Source organism: Stenella coeruleoalba (assembly GCF_951394435.1).
Source record: "Stenella coeruleoalba genome assembly, contig: scaffold_268, whole genome shotgun sequence".
Classification (NCBI taxonomy): Eukaryota; Metazoa; Chordata; class Mammalia; order Artiodactyla; family Delphinidae; genus Stenella; species Stenella coeruleoalba.
The window spans coordinates 350,914-368,396 of NW_027646349.1; the positions used below are offsets into that span (position 1 = coordinate 350,914).

General features: G+C 43.7%; 1 long non-coding RNA gene across 2 annotated transcripts in view; it reads left to right on the forward strand.

Annotated features, from left to right (window-relative positions):
- The window catches only part of LOC307181161, a 165,188-nt gene that overhangs the window by 132,560 nt on the left and 15,145 nt on the right, over positions 1 to 17,483 (forward strand). Inside the window, exon 3 of one of the 2 annotated variants that reach the window (XR_013826050.1) lies at positions 16,825 to 16,839. The exons of the other annotated variant lie outside the window; for it this stretch is intronic. This is a non-coding gene — a long non-coding RNA (uncharacterized lncRNA). Of the gene's footprint in view, positions 1 to 16,824; positions 16,840 to 17,483 lie in introns of those variants that run through there. 2 annotated transcript variants of the gene reach the window in all.

A 17,483-nucleotide genomic window follows, 5' to 3' on the forward strand; every position in this document is an offset into this window, starting at 1 on the left:
GTGGACGTTCTGCCTCTTTACCTATGCTTTCAATGCAATTCCAGTCTACCTCCTGAAATTGGTTTCCTGCAATTCTGCCCCGCTTTCAAGTCCTCTTGGCAGCCTTACTTCAGTCTATTTTTGGACGATAGCTTTCACTTATAACTCTGCAGGTTTGTGAATTACTGTGCCCCTGAGCTCCTTTCTTCAACTTGCGTTCTTGTGAGCTGGCCGCAACACCGCAGGATGGCTTCAGGCCCTAATCTGGTTCCGGCACGGCACGCTGAGCCTTTGGTTATTTCCTCTTCCTGGTGGGAAATGAGAGTTAAATTTGCCCGACCAGACACCTCCAGCTAGTCTCTCATTGGTTCTCGCTACTCCTGTTCATCTTCTGCAGAAATTGCAAACTGTGCCAAACCGGAGGTTAAAGGCGAAGACTCTACAAGTGGGGAGAGTGTTAGTAAAGCGTCTAGAATGTTGCACCCGAGTACCAGGGGAGGAAAACTGAGACATATTTGAACACGTCTCCCGTTCACATGGTTGATCATACTTGGGTTCCACATGCATGTTTTAGCTGAAGGAAGAATACCTTAAACCTGGAGAGTTAAGACCCGTGTAATGGGTACCATGCAGTATGACTTCAAAGGGTCTTCATTTGCTCACCGAACCTCTCCAATCCTATCACTGCTGCGTTTATGCCCCTGTACACATGCTTGATTCTCTTTTGGAGACATAACAATCCATAGGTTTTAAGATACTTACAAATCAGGTACATTCTTATGCGTTTAATATGCGGTGTTGAGTCCATTTCGTTGAGCAAGGAGTAGCTCTTGTCTATTCCATATTTGGCTTAAGGAACTTTATCTGTGCTCATTTCAATCTCTGGTTTTATGCAGCACCCCAACTCACCTTTACCCTTAAGCAAGCATAAGTTGGTTTTCTAAATTTGAGACCCTGTTCTGTTCTGTAATTCAGTTCCTGTGTAGCCAAGTTTCCATTCCGTGTATTACTGATATCTTATGATGTTTCTTTTTCTGTGTGACTTATTTCAGTTAGAATCATCATACCTGAATCCACTCATTGTGCTGCTAAGGGCCTGATGACACAGATTTCATTGCTGAGTGATATTGCTTTGTAAGTAAATACCACATCTTCTTTCTCCATTTTTCACTTTCTGCGATGTTGAACTTGTACTGTAAACGAGGTTCTTGTAAACAGAGCCGTTCCAAACTTTGGGGTGGCTGTGTCTTTTTGATTTTAATTTCCCTAAGCTATAGGACCATAAGTGGAAGTGCCCTAGGTTCTGTTGCTTTGTTTTTTAGATGTTTCAGGAAACACCATACACTTCTCCCGAGTGGTTGTTGGTAATTTATATCCCGTCCATCAGCATAACAAGGCTCCCAGTTCTCCATGGCCTGTCCTGCCTTTCTGGATTTTACACTTTTTTCAGATGGCCCTTTTGACCCGGGGGAAGTGAGACTTCATTGTAGTGCAGATTTCCTTTGCAAGCTTGCTTGGTTGGCCAAAAAGGGCGTATGCGTTTTTTCCTGAATATATTCAGGAAAAAACGCATACGCCCTTTTTGGCCAAGTACATCATTGTGGACGTTCTGCCTCTTTTCCTATGCTTTCAATGCAATTTCAGTCTACCTCCTGAAATCGGTTTCCTGCAATTCTGCCCCGCTTTCAAGTCCTCTTGGCAGCCTTACTTCAGTCTATTTTTGGACGATAGCTGTCATTTATAACTCTGCAGGTTTGTGAATTACAGTGCCCCTGAGCTCCTTTCTTCAACTCGCTTTCTTCTGAGCTGGCCGCAACACTGCAGGATGTCTTCAGGCCCTAATGTGGTTCCGGCACGGCACGCTGAGCCTTTGGTTAATTCCTCTTCCTGGTGGGAAATGAGAGTTAAATTTGCCCGTCCAGACACCTCCAGCTAGTCTCTCATTGGTTCTCGCTATTCCTGTTCATCTTCCGCAGAAATTGCAAACTGGGCCAAACAGGAGGTTAAAGGGACTGACTCTCCAAGTCGGGAGAGTGTTAGTAAAGCGTCTGGAATGTTGCACCCGAGTACCAGGGTACGAAAACTGAGACATATTTGAACACGTCTCCCGATCACATGGTTGATCATACTCTAGGGACACATGCATGTTTTAGGTGAAGGAAGAATATCTTAAACCTGGGTAGTTGAAACCCGTGGAATGGGTACCATGCAATATGACTTCAAAGGGTCTTCATTTGCTCACCGAACCTCTCCAATCCTATCACTGCTGCGTTTATGCCCCTGTACACATGCTTGATTCTCTTTCGGAGACATAGCAATCCATAGGTTTTAAGATACTTGCAAGTCAGGTACATTCTTAGGCGTTTAATATGCGGTGTTGAGTCCATTTCGTTGAGCAAGGAGTAGCTCTTGTCTATTCCATATTTGGCTTAAGGAACTTTATCTGTGCTCATTTCAATCTCTGGTTTTATGCAGCACCCCAAGTCACCTTTACCCTTAAGCAAGCATAAGTTGGTTCTAAATTTGAGACCCTGTTCTATTCTGTAATTCAGTTCCTGTGTAGCCAAGTTTACATTCCGTGTATTACTGATATCTTATGATGTTTCTTTTTCTGTGTGACTTATTTCAGTTAGAATCATCATACTTGAATCCACTCATTGTGCTGCTAAGGGCCTGAGGACACAGATTTCATTGCTGAGTGATATTGCTTTGTAAGTAAATACCACAACTTCTTTCTCCATTTTTCACTTTCTGCGATGTTGAACTTGTACTGTAAACGAGGTTCTTGTAAACAGAGCCGTTCCAAACTTTGGGGTGGCTGTGTCTTTTTGATTTTAAATTCCCTATGCTATAGGACCATAAGTGGAAGTGCCCTAGGTTCTGTTGCTTTGTTTTTTAGATGTTTCAGGAAACACCATACACTTCTCCCGAGTGGTTGTTGGCAATTTACATCCCGCCCATCAGCATAACAAGGCTCCCAGTTCTCCATGGCCTGTCCTGCCTTTCTGGATTTTACACTTTTTTCAGATGGCCCTTTTGACCCGGGGGAAGTGAGACTTCATTGTAGTGCAGATTTCCTTTGCAAGCTTGCTTGGTTGGCCAAAAAGGGCGTATGCGTTTTTTCCTGAATATATTCAGGAAAAAACGCATACGCCCTTTTTGGCCATGTGCATCATTGTGGACGTTCTGCCTCTTTTCCTATGCTTTCAATGCAATTCCAGTCTACCTCCTGAAATCGGTTTCCTGCAATTCTGCCCCGCTTTCAAGTCCTCTTGGCAGCCTTACTTCAGTATATTTTTGGACGATAGCTGTCATTTATAACTCTGCAGGTTTGTGAATTACAGTGCCCCTGAGCTCCTTTCTTCAACTCGCTTTCTTTTGAGCAGGCCGCAACACCGCAGGATGGCTTCAGGCCCTAATCTGCTTCCGGAATGGCACGCTGAGCCTTTGGTTAATTCCTCTTCCTGGTGGGAAATGAGAGTTAAATTTGCCCGTCCAGACACCTCCAGCTAGTCTCTCATTGGTTCTCGCTATTCCTGTTCATCTTCCGCAGAAATTGCAAACTGGGCCAAACAGGAGGTTAAAGGGACTGACTCTCCAAGTCGGGAGAGTGTTAGTAAAGCGTCTGGAATGTTGCACGCGAGTACCAGGGTACGAAAACTGAGACATATTTGAACACGTCTCCCGATCACATGGTTGATCATACTCTAGGTTCCACATGCATGTTTTAGCTGAAGGAAGAATACCTTAAACCTGGGTAGTTGAAACCCGTGGAATGGGTACCATGCAATATGACTTCAAAGGGTCTTCATTTGCTCACCGAACCTCTCCAGTCCTATCACAGCTGCGTTTATGCCCCTGTACACATGCTTGATTCTCTTTCGGAGACATAGCAATCCATAGGTTTTAAGATACTTACAACTCAGGTACATTCTTAGGCGTTTAATATGCGGTGTTGAGTCCATTTCGTTGAGCAAGGAGTAGCTCTTGTCTATTCCATATTTGGCTTAAGGAACTTTATCTGTGCCCATTTCAATCTCTGGTTTTATGCAGCACCCCAACTCACCTTTACCCTTAAGCAAGCATAAGTTGGTTTTCTAAATTTGAGACCCTGTTCTATTCTGTAATTCAGTTCCTGTGTAGCCAAGTTTACATTCCGTGTATTACTGATATCTTATGATGTTTCTTTTTCTGTGTGACTTATTTCAGTTAGAATCATCATACCTGAATCCACTCATTGTGCTGCTAAGGGCCTGATGACACAGATTTCATTGCTGAGTGATATTGCTTTGTAAGTAAATACCACAACTTCTTTATCCATTTTTCACTTTCTGCGATGTTGAACTTGTACTGTAAACGAGGTTCTTGTAAACAGAGCCGTTCCAAACATTGGGGTGGCTATGTCTTTTTGATTTTAAATTCCCTAAGCTATAGGACCATAAGTGGAAGTGCCCTAGGTTCTGTTGCTTTGTTTTTTAGATGTTTCAGGAAACACCATACACTTCTCCCGAGTGGTTGTTGGCAATTTACATCCCGCCCATCAGCATAACAAGGCTCCCAGTTCTCCATGGCCTGTCCTGCCTTTCTGGATTTTACACTTTTTTCAGATGGCCCTTTTGACCGGGGGGAAGTGAGACTTCATTGTAGTGCAGATTTCCTTTGCAAGCTTGCTTGGTTGGCCAAAAAGGGCGTATGCGTTTTTTCCTGAATATATTCAGGAAAAAACGCATACGCCCTTTTTGGCCAAGTGCATCATTGTGGACGTTCTGCCTCTTTTCCTATGCTCTCAATGCAATTCCAGTCTACCTCCTGAAATCGGTTTCCTGCAATTCTGCCCCGCTTTCAAGTCCTCTTGGCAGCCTTACTTCAGTCTATTTTTGGACGATAGCTGTCATTTATAACTCTGCAGGTTTGTGAATTACAGTGCCCCTGAGCTCCTTTCTTCAACTCGCTTTCTTGTGACCTGGCCGCAACACCGCAGGATGGCTTCAGGCCCTAATCTGGTTCTGGCACGGCACGCTGAGCCTTTGGTTAATTCCTCTTCCTGGTGGGAAATGAGAGTTAAATTTGCCCGTCCAGACACCTCCAGCTAGTCTCTCTTTGGTACTCGCTATTCCTGTTCATCTTCCACAGAAATTGCAAACTGGGCCAAACAGGAGGTTAAAGGGACTGACTCTCCAAGTCGGGAGAGTGTTAGTAAAGCGTCTGGAATGTTGCACCCGAGTACCAGGGTACGAAAACTGAGACATATTTGAACACGTCTCCCGATCACATGGTTGATCATACTCTAGGGACACATGCATGTTTTAGCTGAAGGAAGAATATCTTAAACCTGGGTAGTTGAAACCCGTGGAATGGGTACCATGCAATATGACTTCAAAGGGTCTTCATTTGCTCACCGAACCTCTCCAATCCTATCACTGCTGCGTTTATGCCCCTGTACACATGCTTGATTCTCTTTCGGAGACATAGCAATCCATAGGTTTTAAGATACTTGCAAGTCAGGTACATTCTTAGGAGTTTAATATGCGGTGTTGAGTCCATTTCGTTGAGCAAGGAGTAGCTCTTGTCTATTCCATATTTGGCTTAAGGAACTTTATCTGTGTTCATTTCAATCTCTGGTTTTATGCAGCACCCCAACTCACCTTTACCTTTAAGCAAGCATAAGTTGTTTTTCTAAATTTGAGACCCTGTTCTATTCTGTAATTCAGTTCCTGTGTAGCCAAGTTTCCATTCCGTGTATTACTGATATCTTATGATGTTTCTTTTTCTGTGTGACTTATTTCAGTTAGAATCATCATACCTGAATCCACTCATTGTGCTGCTAAGGGCCTGATGACACAGATTTCATTGCTGAGTGATATTGCTTGGTAAGTAAATACCACAACTTCTTTATCCATTTTTCACTTTCTGCGATGTTGAACTTGTACTGTAAACGAGGTTCTTGTAAACAGAGCCGTTCCAAACTTTGGGGTGGCTGTGTCTTTTTGATTTTAAATTCCCTAAGCTATAGGACCATAAGTGGAAGTGCCCTAGGCTCTGTTGCTTTGTTTTTTAGATGTTTCAGGAAACACCATACACTTCTCCCGAGTGGTTGTTGGCAATTTACATCCCGCCCATCAGCATAACAAGGCTCCCAGTTCTCCATGGCCTGTCCTGCTTTTCTGGATTTTACACTTTTTTCAGATGGCCCTTTTGACCGGGGGGAAGTGAGACTTCATTGTAGTGCAGATTTCCTTTGCAAGCTTGCTTGGTTGGCCAAAAAGGGCGTATGCGTTTTTTCCTGAATATATTCAGGAAAAAACGCATACGCCCTTTTTGGCCAAGTGCATCATTGTGGACGTTCTGCCTCTTTTCCTATGCTCTCAATGCAATTCCAGTCTACCTCCTGAAATCAGTTTCCTGCAATTCTGCCCCGCTTTCAAGTCCTCTTGGCAGCCTTACTTCAGTCTGTTTTTGGACGATAGCTGTCATTTATAACTCTGCAGGTTTGTGAATTACAGTGCCCCTGAGCTCCTTTCTTCAACTCGCTTTCTTGTGACCTGGCCGCAACACCGCAGGATGGCTTCAGGCCCTAATCTGGTTCTGGCACGGCACGCTGAGCCTTTGGTTAATTCCTCTTCCTGGTGGGAAATGAGAGTTAAATTTGCCCGTCCAGACACCTCCAGCTAGTCTCTCTTTGGTACTCGCTATTCCTGTTCATCTTCCACAGAAATTGCAAACTGGGCCAAACAGGAGGTTAAAGGGACTGACTCTCCAAGTCGGGAGAGTGTTAGTAAAGCGTCTGGAATGTTGCACGCGAGTACCAGGGTACGAAAACTGAGACATATTTGAACACGTCTCCCGATCACATGGTTGATCATACTCTAGGGACACATGCATGTTTTAGCTGAAGGAAGAATATCTTAAACCTGGGTAGTTGAAACCCGTGGAATGGGTACCATGCAATATGACTTCAAAGGGTCTTCATTTGCTCACCGAACCTCTCCAATCCTATCACTGCTGCGTTTATGCCCCTGTACACATGCTTGATTCTCTTTCGGAGACATAGCAATCCATAGGTTTTAAGATACTTGCAAGTCAGGTACATTCTTAGGCGTTTAATATGCGGTGTTGAGTCCATTTCGTTGAGCAAGGAGTAGCTCTTGTCTATTCCATATTTGGCTTAAGGAACTTTATCTGTGCTCATTTCAATCTCTGGTTTTATGCAGCACCCCAACTCACCTTTACCCTTAAGCAAGCATAAGTTGGTTCTAAATTTGAGACCCTGTTCTATTCTGTAATTCAGTTCCTGTGTAGCCAAGTTTACATTCCGTGTATTACTGATATCTTATGATGTTTCTTTTTCTGTGTGACTTATTTCAGTTAGAATCATCATACCTGAATCCACTCATTGTGCTGCTAAGGGCCTGATGACACAGATTTCATTGCTGAGTGATATTGCTTTGTAAGTAAATACCACAACTTCTTTATCCATTTTTCACTTTCTGCGATGTTGAACTTGTACTGTAAACGAGGTTCTTGTAAACAGAGCTGTTCCAAACTTTGGGGTGGCTGTGTCTTTTTGATTTTAAATTCCCTAAGCTATAGGACCATAAGTGGAAGTGCCCTAGGCTCTGTTGCTTTGTTTTTTAGATGTTTCAGGAAACACCATACACTTCTCCCGAGTGGTTGTTGGCAATTTACATCCCGCCCATCAGCATAACAAGGCTCCCAGTTCTCCATGGCCTGTCCTGCCTTTCTGGATTTTACACTTTTTTCAGATGGCCCTTTTGACCGGGGGGAAGTGAGACTTCATTGTAGTGCAGATTTCCTTTGCAAGCTTGCTTGGTTGGCCAAAAAGGGCGTATGCGTTTTTTCCTGAATATATTCAGGAAAAAACGCATACGCCCTTTTTGGCCAAGTGCATCATTGTGGACGTTCTGCCTCTTTTCCTATGCTTTCAATGCAATTCCAGTCTACCTCCTGAAATCGGTTTCCTGCAATTCTGCCCCGCTTTCAAGTCCTCTTGGCAGCCTTACTTCAGTATATTTTTGGACGATAGCTGTCATTTATAACTCTGCAGGTTTGTGAATTACAGTGCCCCTGAGCTCCTTTCTTCAACTCGCTTTCTTGTGACCTGGCCGCAACACCGCAGGATGGCTTCAGGCCCTAATCTGATTCTGGCATGGCACGCTGAGCCTTTGGTTAATTCCTCTTCCTGGTAGGAAATGAGAGTTAAATTTGCCAGTCCAGACACCTCCAGCTAGTCTCCATTGGTTCTCGCTATTCCTGTTCATCTTCCGCAGAAATTGCAAACTGGGCCAAACAGGAGGTTAAAGGGACTGACTCTCCAAGTCGGGAGAGTGTTAGTTAAGCGTCTGGAATATTGCACCCGACTACCAGGGTACGAAAACTGAGACATATTTGAACACGTCTCCCGATCACATGGTTGATCATACTCTAGGTTCCACATGCATGTTTTAGCTGAAGGAAGAATACCTTAAACCTGGGTAGTTGAAACCCGTGGAATGGGTACCATGCAATATGACTTCAAAGGGTCTTCATTTGCTCACCGTTCCTCTCCAATCCTATCACTGCTGCGTTTATGCCCCTGTACACATGCTTGATTCTCTTTCAGAGATATAGCAATCCATAGGTTTTAAGATACTTACAAGTCAGGTACATTCTTAGGCGTTTAATATGCGGTGTTGAGTCCATTTCGTTGAGCAAGGAGTAGCTCTTGTCTATTCCATATTTGACTTAAGGAACTTTACCTGTGCTCATTTCAATCTCTGGTTTTATGCAGCACCCCAACTCACCTTTACCCTTAAGCAAGCATAAGTTGGTTTTCTAAATTTGAGACCCTGTTCTATTCTGTAATTCAGTTCCTGTGTAGCCAAGTGTCCATTCCGTGTATTACTGATATCTTATGATGTTTCTTTTTCTGTGTGACTTATTTCAGTTAGAATCATCATACCTGAATCCACTCATTGTGCTGCTAAGGGCCTGATGACACAGATTTCATTGCTGAGTGATATTGCTTTGTAAGTAAATACCAGAACTTCTTTATCCATTTTTCACTTTCTGCGATGTTGAACATGTACTGTAAACGAGGTTCTTGTAAACAGAGGCATCCCAAACTTTGGGGTGGCTGTGTCTTTTTGATTTTAATTTCCCTAAGCTATAGGACCATAAGTGGCAGTGCCCTAGGCTCTGTTGCTTTGTTTTTTCGATGTTTCAGGAAACACCATACACTTCTCCCGAGTGTCTGTTGGCAATTTACATCCCGCCCATCAGCATAAAAAGGCTCCCAGTTCTCCATGTCCTGTCCTGCCTTTCTGGATTTTACACTTTTTTCAGATGGCCCTTTTGACCGGGGGGAAGTGAGACTTCATTGTAGTGCAGATTTCCTTTGCAAGCTTGCTTGGTTGGCCAAAAAGGGCGTATGCGTTTTTTCCTGAATATATTCAGGAAAAAACGCATACGCCCTTTTTGGCCAAGTGCATCATTGTGGACGTTCTGCCTCTTTTCCTATGCTTTCAATGAAGTTCCAGTCTACCTCCTGAAATCGGTTTCCTGCAATTCTGCCCCGCATTCAAGACCTCTTGGCAGCCTTACTTCAGTATATTTTTGGACGATAGCTGTCATTTATAACTCTGCAGGTTTGTGAATTACAGTGCCCCTGAGCTCCTTTCTTCAACTCGCTTTCTTGTGACCTTGCTGCAACACTGCGGGATGGCTTCAGGCCCTAATCTGGTTCCGGCATGGCACGCTGAGCCTTTGGTTAATTCCTCTTCTTGCTGGGAAATGAGAGTTAAATTTGTCCGTCCAGACACCTCCAGCTAGTCTCTCATTGGTTCTCGCTATTCCTGTTCATCTTCTGCAGAAATTGCAAACTGGGCCAAACAGGAGGTTAAAGGGACTGACTCTCCAAGTCGGGAGAGTGTTAGTAAAGCGTCTGGAATGTTGCACCCGAGTACCAGGGTACGAAAACTGAGACATATTTGAACACGTCTCCCGATCACATGGTTGATTCATATTCTAGGTTCCACATGCATGTGTTTAGCTGAAGGAAGAATACCTTAAACCTGGGTAGTTGAAACCCGTGGAATGGGTACCATGCAATATGACTTCAAAGGGTCTTCATTTGCTCACCGAACCTCTCCTATCCTATCACTGCTGCATTTACGCCCCTGTACACACGCTTGATTCTCTTTTGGACACATAGCAATCCATAGGTTTTAAGATACTTACTAGTCAGGTACATTCTTAGGCGTTTAATATGGGGTGTTGAGTCCATTTCGTTGAGCAAGGAGTAGCTCTTGTCTATTCCATATTTGGCTTAAGGAACTTTATCTGTGCTCATTTCAATCTCTGGTTTTATGCAGCACCCCAACTCACCTTTCCCCTTAAGCAAGCATAAGTTGGTTTTCTAAATTTGAGACCCTTTTGTGTTTTGGAATTCAGTTCTTGTGTAGCCATGTTTACATTCCGTGTATTAGTGATATCTTATGATGTTTCTTTTTCTGTGTGACTTATTTCAGTTAGAATCATCATACCTGAATCCACTCATTGTGCTGCTAAGGGCCTGATGACATAGATTTCATTGCTGAGTGATATTGCTTTGTAAATAAATACCACAACTTCTTTATCCATTTTTCACTTTTTGCGATGTTGAACTTGTACTGTAAATGAGGTTCTTGTAAACAGAGGCGTCCCAAACTTTGGGGTGGCTGTGTCTTTTTTATTTTAATTTCCCTAAGCTATAGGACCATAAGAGGAAGTGCCCTAGGCTCTGTTGCTTTGTTTTTTCGATGTTTCAGGAAACACCATACACTTCTCCCAAGTGTCTCTTGGCAATTTACATCCCACCCATCAGCATAACAAGGCTCTCAGTTCTCCATGGCCTGTCCTGCATTTCTGGATTTTACACTTTTTTCAGATGGCCCTTTTGACCGGGGGGAAGTGAGACTTCATTGTAGTGCAGATTTCCTTTGCAAGCTTGCTTGGTTGGCCAAAAAGGGCGTATGCGTTTTTTCCTGAATATATTCAGGAAAAAACGCATACGCCCTTTTTGGCCAAGTGCATCATTGTGGACGTTCTGCCTCCTTTCCTATACTTGAAATGCAATTCCAGTCTACCTCCTGAAATCGGTTTCCTGCAATTCTGCCCCGCTTTCAAGTCCTCTTGGCAGCCTTACTTCAGTCTATTTTTGGACGATAGCTGTCATTTATAACTCTGCAGGTTTGTGAATTACAGTGCCCCTGAGCTCCTTTCTTCAACTCGCTTTCTTGTGACCTTGCCGCAACACTGCGGGATGGCTTCAGGCCCTCATCTGGTTCCGGCATGGCACGCTGAGCCTTTGGTTAATTCCTCTTCCTGGTGGGAAATGAGAGTTAAATTTGCCCGTCCAGACACCTCCAGCTAGTCTCTCATTGGTTCTCGCTATTCCTGTTCATCTTCCGCAGAAATTGCAAACTGGGCCAAACAGGAGGTTAAAGGCGCTGACTCTCCAAGTGGGGAGAGTGTTAGTAAAGCATCTGGAATGTTGCACCCGAGTACCAGGGGAGAAAAACTGAGACATATTTGAACACGTCTCCCGTTCACACGGTTGATCATACTCTGGGTTCCACATGCATGTTTTAGCTGAAGGAAGAATTCTTTAAACCTGCAGAGTTGAGACCCGTGGAATGGGTACCATGCAATATGACTTCAAAGGGTCTTCATTTGCTCACCGAACCTCTCCAATCCTATCACTGCTGCATTTACGCCCCTGTACACACGCTTGATTCTCTTTTGGAGACATAGCAATCCATAGGTTTTAAGATACTTACTAGTCAGGTACATTCTTAGGCGTTTAATATGGGGTGTTGAGTCCATTTCGTTGAGCAAGTTGTAGCTCTTGTCTATTCCATATTTGGCTTAAGGAACTTTATCTGTGCTCAATTCAATCTCTGGTTTTATGCAGCACCCCAACTCACCTTTCCCCTTAAGCAAGCATATGTTGCTTTTCTAAATTTGAGACCCTGTTCTGTTTTGGAATTCAGTTCCTGTGTAGCCAAGTTTACATTCCGTGTATTAGTGATATCTTATGATGTTTCTTTTTCTGTGTGACTTATTTCAGTTAGAATCATCGTACCTGAATCCACTCATTATGCTGCTACGGGCCTGATGACATAGATTTCATTGCTGAGTGATACTGCATTGTACGTAAGTACCACAAGTTCTTTATCCATTTTTCACGTTCTGTGATATTGAACTTGTACGGTAAATGAGGTTCTTGTAAACAGAGGCGTCCCAAACTTTGGGGTGGCCGTGTCTTTTTGATTTTAATTTCCCTAAGCTATAGGACCATAAGTGGAAGTGCCCTAGGCTCTGTTGCTTTGTTTTTTAGATGTTTCAGGAAACACCATACACTTCTCCCGAGTGTCTGTTGGCAATTTACATCCCGCCCATCAGCATAACAAGGCTCCCAGTTCTCCATGGCCTGTCCTGCCTTTCTGGATTTTACACTTTTTTCAGATGGCCCTTTTGACCGGGGGGAAGTGAGACTTCATTGTAGTGCAGATTTCCTTTGCAAGCTTGCTTGGTTGGCCAAAAAGGGCGTATGCGTTTTTTCCTGAATATATTCAGGAAAAAACGCATACGCCCTTTTTGGCCAAGTGCATCATTGTGGACGTTCTGCCTCTTTTCCTATGCTTTCAATGCAATTCCAGTCTACCTCCTGAAATCGGTTTCCTGCAATTCTGCCCCGCCTTCAAGTCCTCTTGGCAGACTTACTTCAGTATATTTTTGGACGATAGCAGTCATTTATAACTCTGCAGGTTTGTGAATTACAGTGCCCCTGAGCTCCTTTCTTCAACTCGCTTTCTTTTGAGCAGGCCGCAACACCGCAGGATGGCTTCAGGCCCTAATCTGGTTCCGGCATGGCACGCTGAGCCTTTGGTTATTTCCTCATCCTGGTGGGAAATGAGAGTTAAATTTGCCCGTCCAGACACCTCCAGCTAGTCTCTCATTGGTTCTCGCTATTCCTGTTCATCTTCCGCAGAAATTGCAAACTGGGCCAAACAGGAGGTTAAAGGCGCTGACTCTCCAAGTGGGGAGAGTGTTAGTAAAGCGTCTGGAATGTTGCACCCGAGTACCAGGGGAGGAAAACTGAGACATATTTGAACACGTCTCCCGTTCACACGGTTGATCATACTCTGGGTTCCACATGCATGTTTTAGCTGAAGGAAGAATACCTTAAAACTGCAGAGTTGAGACCCGTGGAATGGGTACCATGCAATACGACTTCAAAGGGTCTTCATATGCTCACCGAACCTCTCCAATCCTATCACTGCTGCGTTTATGCCCCTGTACACACGCTTGATTCTCTTTTGGAGACATAGCAATCCATAGGTTTTAAGGTACTTATTAGTCAGGTACATTCTTAGGCGTTTAGTATGGTGTGTTGAGTCCATTTCGTTGAGCAAGGAGTAGCTCTTGTCTATTCCATATTTGGCTTAAGGAACTTTATCTGTGCTCATTTCAATCTCTGGTTTTATGCAGCACCCAAACTCACCTATCGCCTATGGAAGCATAAGTTGGTTTTCTAAATTTGAGACCCTGTTGTGTTTTGGAATTCAGTTCCTGTGTAGCCAAGTTTTCATTCTGTTTATTAGTGATACCTTATGATGTTTCTTTTTCTGTGTGACTTATTTCAGTTAGAATCATGGTACCTGGATCCACTCATTATGCTGCTACGGGCCTGATGACATAGATTTCATTGCTGAGTGATACTGCATTGTACGTAAGTACCACAAGTTCTTTATCCATTTTTCACTTTCTGTGATATTGAACTTGTACGGTCAATGAGGTTTTTGTAAACAGAGGCGTCCCAAACTTTGGGGTGGCTGTGTCTTGTTTATTTTAATTTCCCTAAGCTATAGGACCATAAGTGGAAGTGCCCTAGGCTCTGTTGCTTTGTTTTTTTGATGTTTCAGGAAACACCATACACTTCTCCGGAGTGTCTGTTGGCAATTTACATCCCGCCCATCAGCATAACAAGTCTCCCACTTCTCCATGGCCTGTCCTGCCTTTCTGGATTTTACACTTTTTTCAGATGGCCCTTTTGACCGGGGGGAAGTGAGACTTCATTGTAGTGCAGATTTCCTTTGCAAGCTTGCTTGGTTGGCCAAAAAGGGCGTATGCGTTTTTTCCTGAATATATTCAGGAAAAAACGCATACGCCCTTTTTGGCCAAGTGCATCATTGTGGACGTTCTGCCTCCTTTCCTATGCTTGAAATGCAATTCCAGTCTACCTCCTGAAATCGGTTTCCTGCAATTCTGCCCCGCTTTCAAGTCCTCTTGGCAGCCTTACTTCAGTCTATTTTTGGACGATAGCTGTCATTTATAACTCTGCATGTTTGTGAATTACAGTGCCCCTGACTCCTTTCTTCAACTCGCTTTCTTTTGACCTGGCCGCAACACCGCAGGATGGCTTCAGGCCCTAATCTGGTTCCGGCACGGCACGCTGAGACTTTGGTTATTTCCTCATCCTGGTGGGAAATGAGAGTTAAATTTGCCTGTCCAGATACCTCCAGCTAGTCTCTCATTGTTTCTCGCTATTCCTGTTCATCTTCCGCAGAAATTGCAAACTGGGCCAAACAGGAGGTTAAAGGCGCTGACTCTCCAAGTGGGGAGAGTGTTAGTAAAGCGTCTGGAATGTTGCACCCGAGTACCAGGGGAGAAAAACTGAGACATATTTGAACACGTCTCCCGTTCACACGGTTGATCATACTCTGGGTTCCACATGCATGTTTTAGCTGAAGGAAGAATACCTTAAACCTGCAGAGTTGAGACCCGTGGAATGGGTACCATGCAATATGACTTCAAAGGGTCTTCATTTGCTCACCGAACCTCTCCAATCCTATCACTGCTGCGTTTATGCCCCTGTACACACGCTTGATTCTCTTTTGGAGACATAGCAATCCATAGGTTTTAAGATACTTACTAGTCAAGTACATTCTTAGGCGTTTAATATGGGGTGTTGAGTCCATTTCGTTGAGCAAGGAGTAGCTCTTGTCTATTCCATATTTGGCTTAAGGAACTTTATCTGTGCTCATTTCAATCTCTGGTTTTATGCAGCACCCCAACTCACCTTTCCCCTTAAGCAAGCATAAGTTGCTTTTCTAAATTTGAGACCCTGTTCTGTTTTGGAATTCAGTTCCTGTGTAGCCAAGTTTACATTCCGTGTATTAGTGATATCTTATGATGTTTCTTTTTCTGTGTGACTTATTTCAGTTAGAATCATCATACCTGAATCCACTCACTATGCTGCTACGGGCCTGATGACATAGATTTCATTGCTGAGTGATACTGCATTGTACGTAAGTACCACAAGTTCTTTATCCATTTTTCACTTTCTGTGATATTGAACTTGTACGGTAAATGAGGTTCTTGTAAACAGAGACGTCCCAAACTTTGGGGTGACTGTGTCTTTTTGATTTTAATTTCCCTAAGCTATAGGACCATAAGTGGAAGTGCCCTAGGCTCTGTTGCTTTGTTTTTTCGATGTTTCAGGAAACACCATACAGTTCTCCCCAGTGTCTGTTGGCAATTTACATCCCGCCCATCAGCATAACAAGGCTCCCAGTTCTCCATGGCCTGTCCTGCCTTTCTGGATTTTACACTTTTTTCAGATGGCCCTTTTGACTGGGTGGAAGTTAGACTTTATTGTAGTGCAGATTTCCTTTGCAAGCTTACTTGGTTGGCCAAAAAGGGCGTATGCGTTTTTTCCTGAATATATTCAGGAAAAAACGCATACGCACTTTTTGACCAAGTGCATCATTGTGGACGTTCTGCCTCTTTTCCTATGCTTTCAATGCAATTCCAGTCTACCTCCTGAAATCGGTTTCCTGCAATTCTGCCCCGCTTTCAAGTCCTCTTGGCAGCCTTACTTCAGTATATTTTTTTGTCGATAGCTGTCATTTATAACTCTGCAGGTTTGTGAATTACAGTGCCCCTGAGCTCCTTTCTTCAACTCGCTTTCTTTTGAGCAGGCCGCAACACCGCAGGATGGCTTCAGGCCCTAATCTGGTTCCGGCACGGCACGCTGAGCCTTTGGTTATTTCCTCTTCCTGGTGGGAAATGAGAGTTAAATTTGCCCGTCCAGACACCTCCAGCTAGTCTCTCTTTGGTTCTCCCTACTCCTGTTCATCTTCCGCAGAAATTGCAAACTGGGCCAAACAGGAGGTTAAAGGTGCTGACTCTCCAAGTGGGGAGAGTGTTAGTAAAGCGTCTGGAATGTTGCACCCGAATACCAGGGGAGAAGAACTGAGACACATTTGAACACCTCTCCCGTTCACACGGTTGATCATACTCTGGGTTCCACATGCATGTTTTAGCTGAAGGAAGAATACCTTAAACCTGCAGAGTTGAGACCCATGGAATGGGTACCATGCAATATGACTTCAAAGGGTCTTCATTTGCTCACTGAACCTCTCCAATCCTATCACTGCTGCGTTTACGCCCCTGTACACAGGCTTGATTCTCTTTTGGAGACATAGCAATCCATAGGTTTTAAGATACTTACTAGTCACGTACATTCTTAGGCGTTTAATATGGGGTGTTGAGTCCATTTCATTGAGCAAGGAGTAGCTCTTGTCTATTCCATATTTGGCTTAAGGAACTTTATCTGTGCTCATTTCAATCTCTGGTTTTATGCAGCACCCCAACTCACCTTTCCCCTTAAGCAAGCATAAGTTGCTTTTCTAAATTTGAGACCCTGTTCTGTTTTGGAATTCAGTTCCTATGTAGCCAAGTTTACATTCTGTGTATTAGTGATATCTTATGATGTTTCTTTTTCTGTGTGACTTATTTCAGTTAGAATCATCGTACCTGAATCTACTCATTATGCTGCTACGGGCCTGATGACATAGATTTCATTGCTGAGTGATACTGCATTGTACGTAAGTACCACAAGTTCTTTATCCATTTTTCACTTTCTGTGATATTGAACTTATATGGTAAATGAGGTTCTTGTAAACAGAGGCGTCCCAAACTTTGGGGTGGCTGTGTCTTTTTTATTTTAATTTCCCTAAGCTATAGGACCATAAGTGGAAGTGCGCTAGGCTGTGTTGCTTTGTTTTTTAGATGTTTCAGGAAACACCATACACTTCTCCCGAGTGTCTGTTGGCAATTTACATCCCGCCCATCAGCATAACAAGGCTCCCAGTTCTCCATGGCCTGTCCTGCCTTTCTGGATTTTACACTTTTTTCAGATGGCCCTTTTGACCAGGGGGAAGTGAGACTTCATTGTAGTGCAGATTTCCTTTGCAAGCTTGCTTGGTTGGCCAAAAAGGGCGTATGCGTTTTTTCCTGAATATATTCAGGAAAAAACGCATACGCCCTTTTTGGCCAAGTGCATCATTGTGGACGTTCTGCCTCCTTTCCTATGCTTGAAATGCAATTCCAGTCTACCTCCTGAAATCGGTTTCCTGCAATTCTGCCCCGCTTTCAAGTCCTCTTGGCAGCCTTACTTC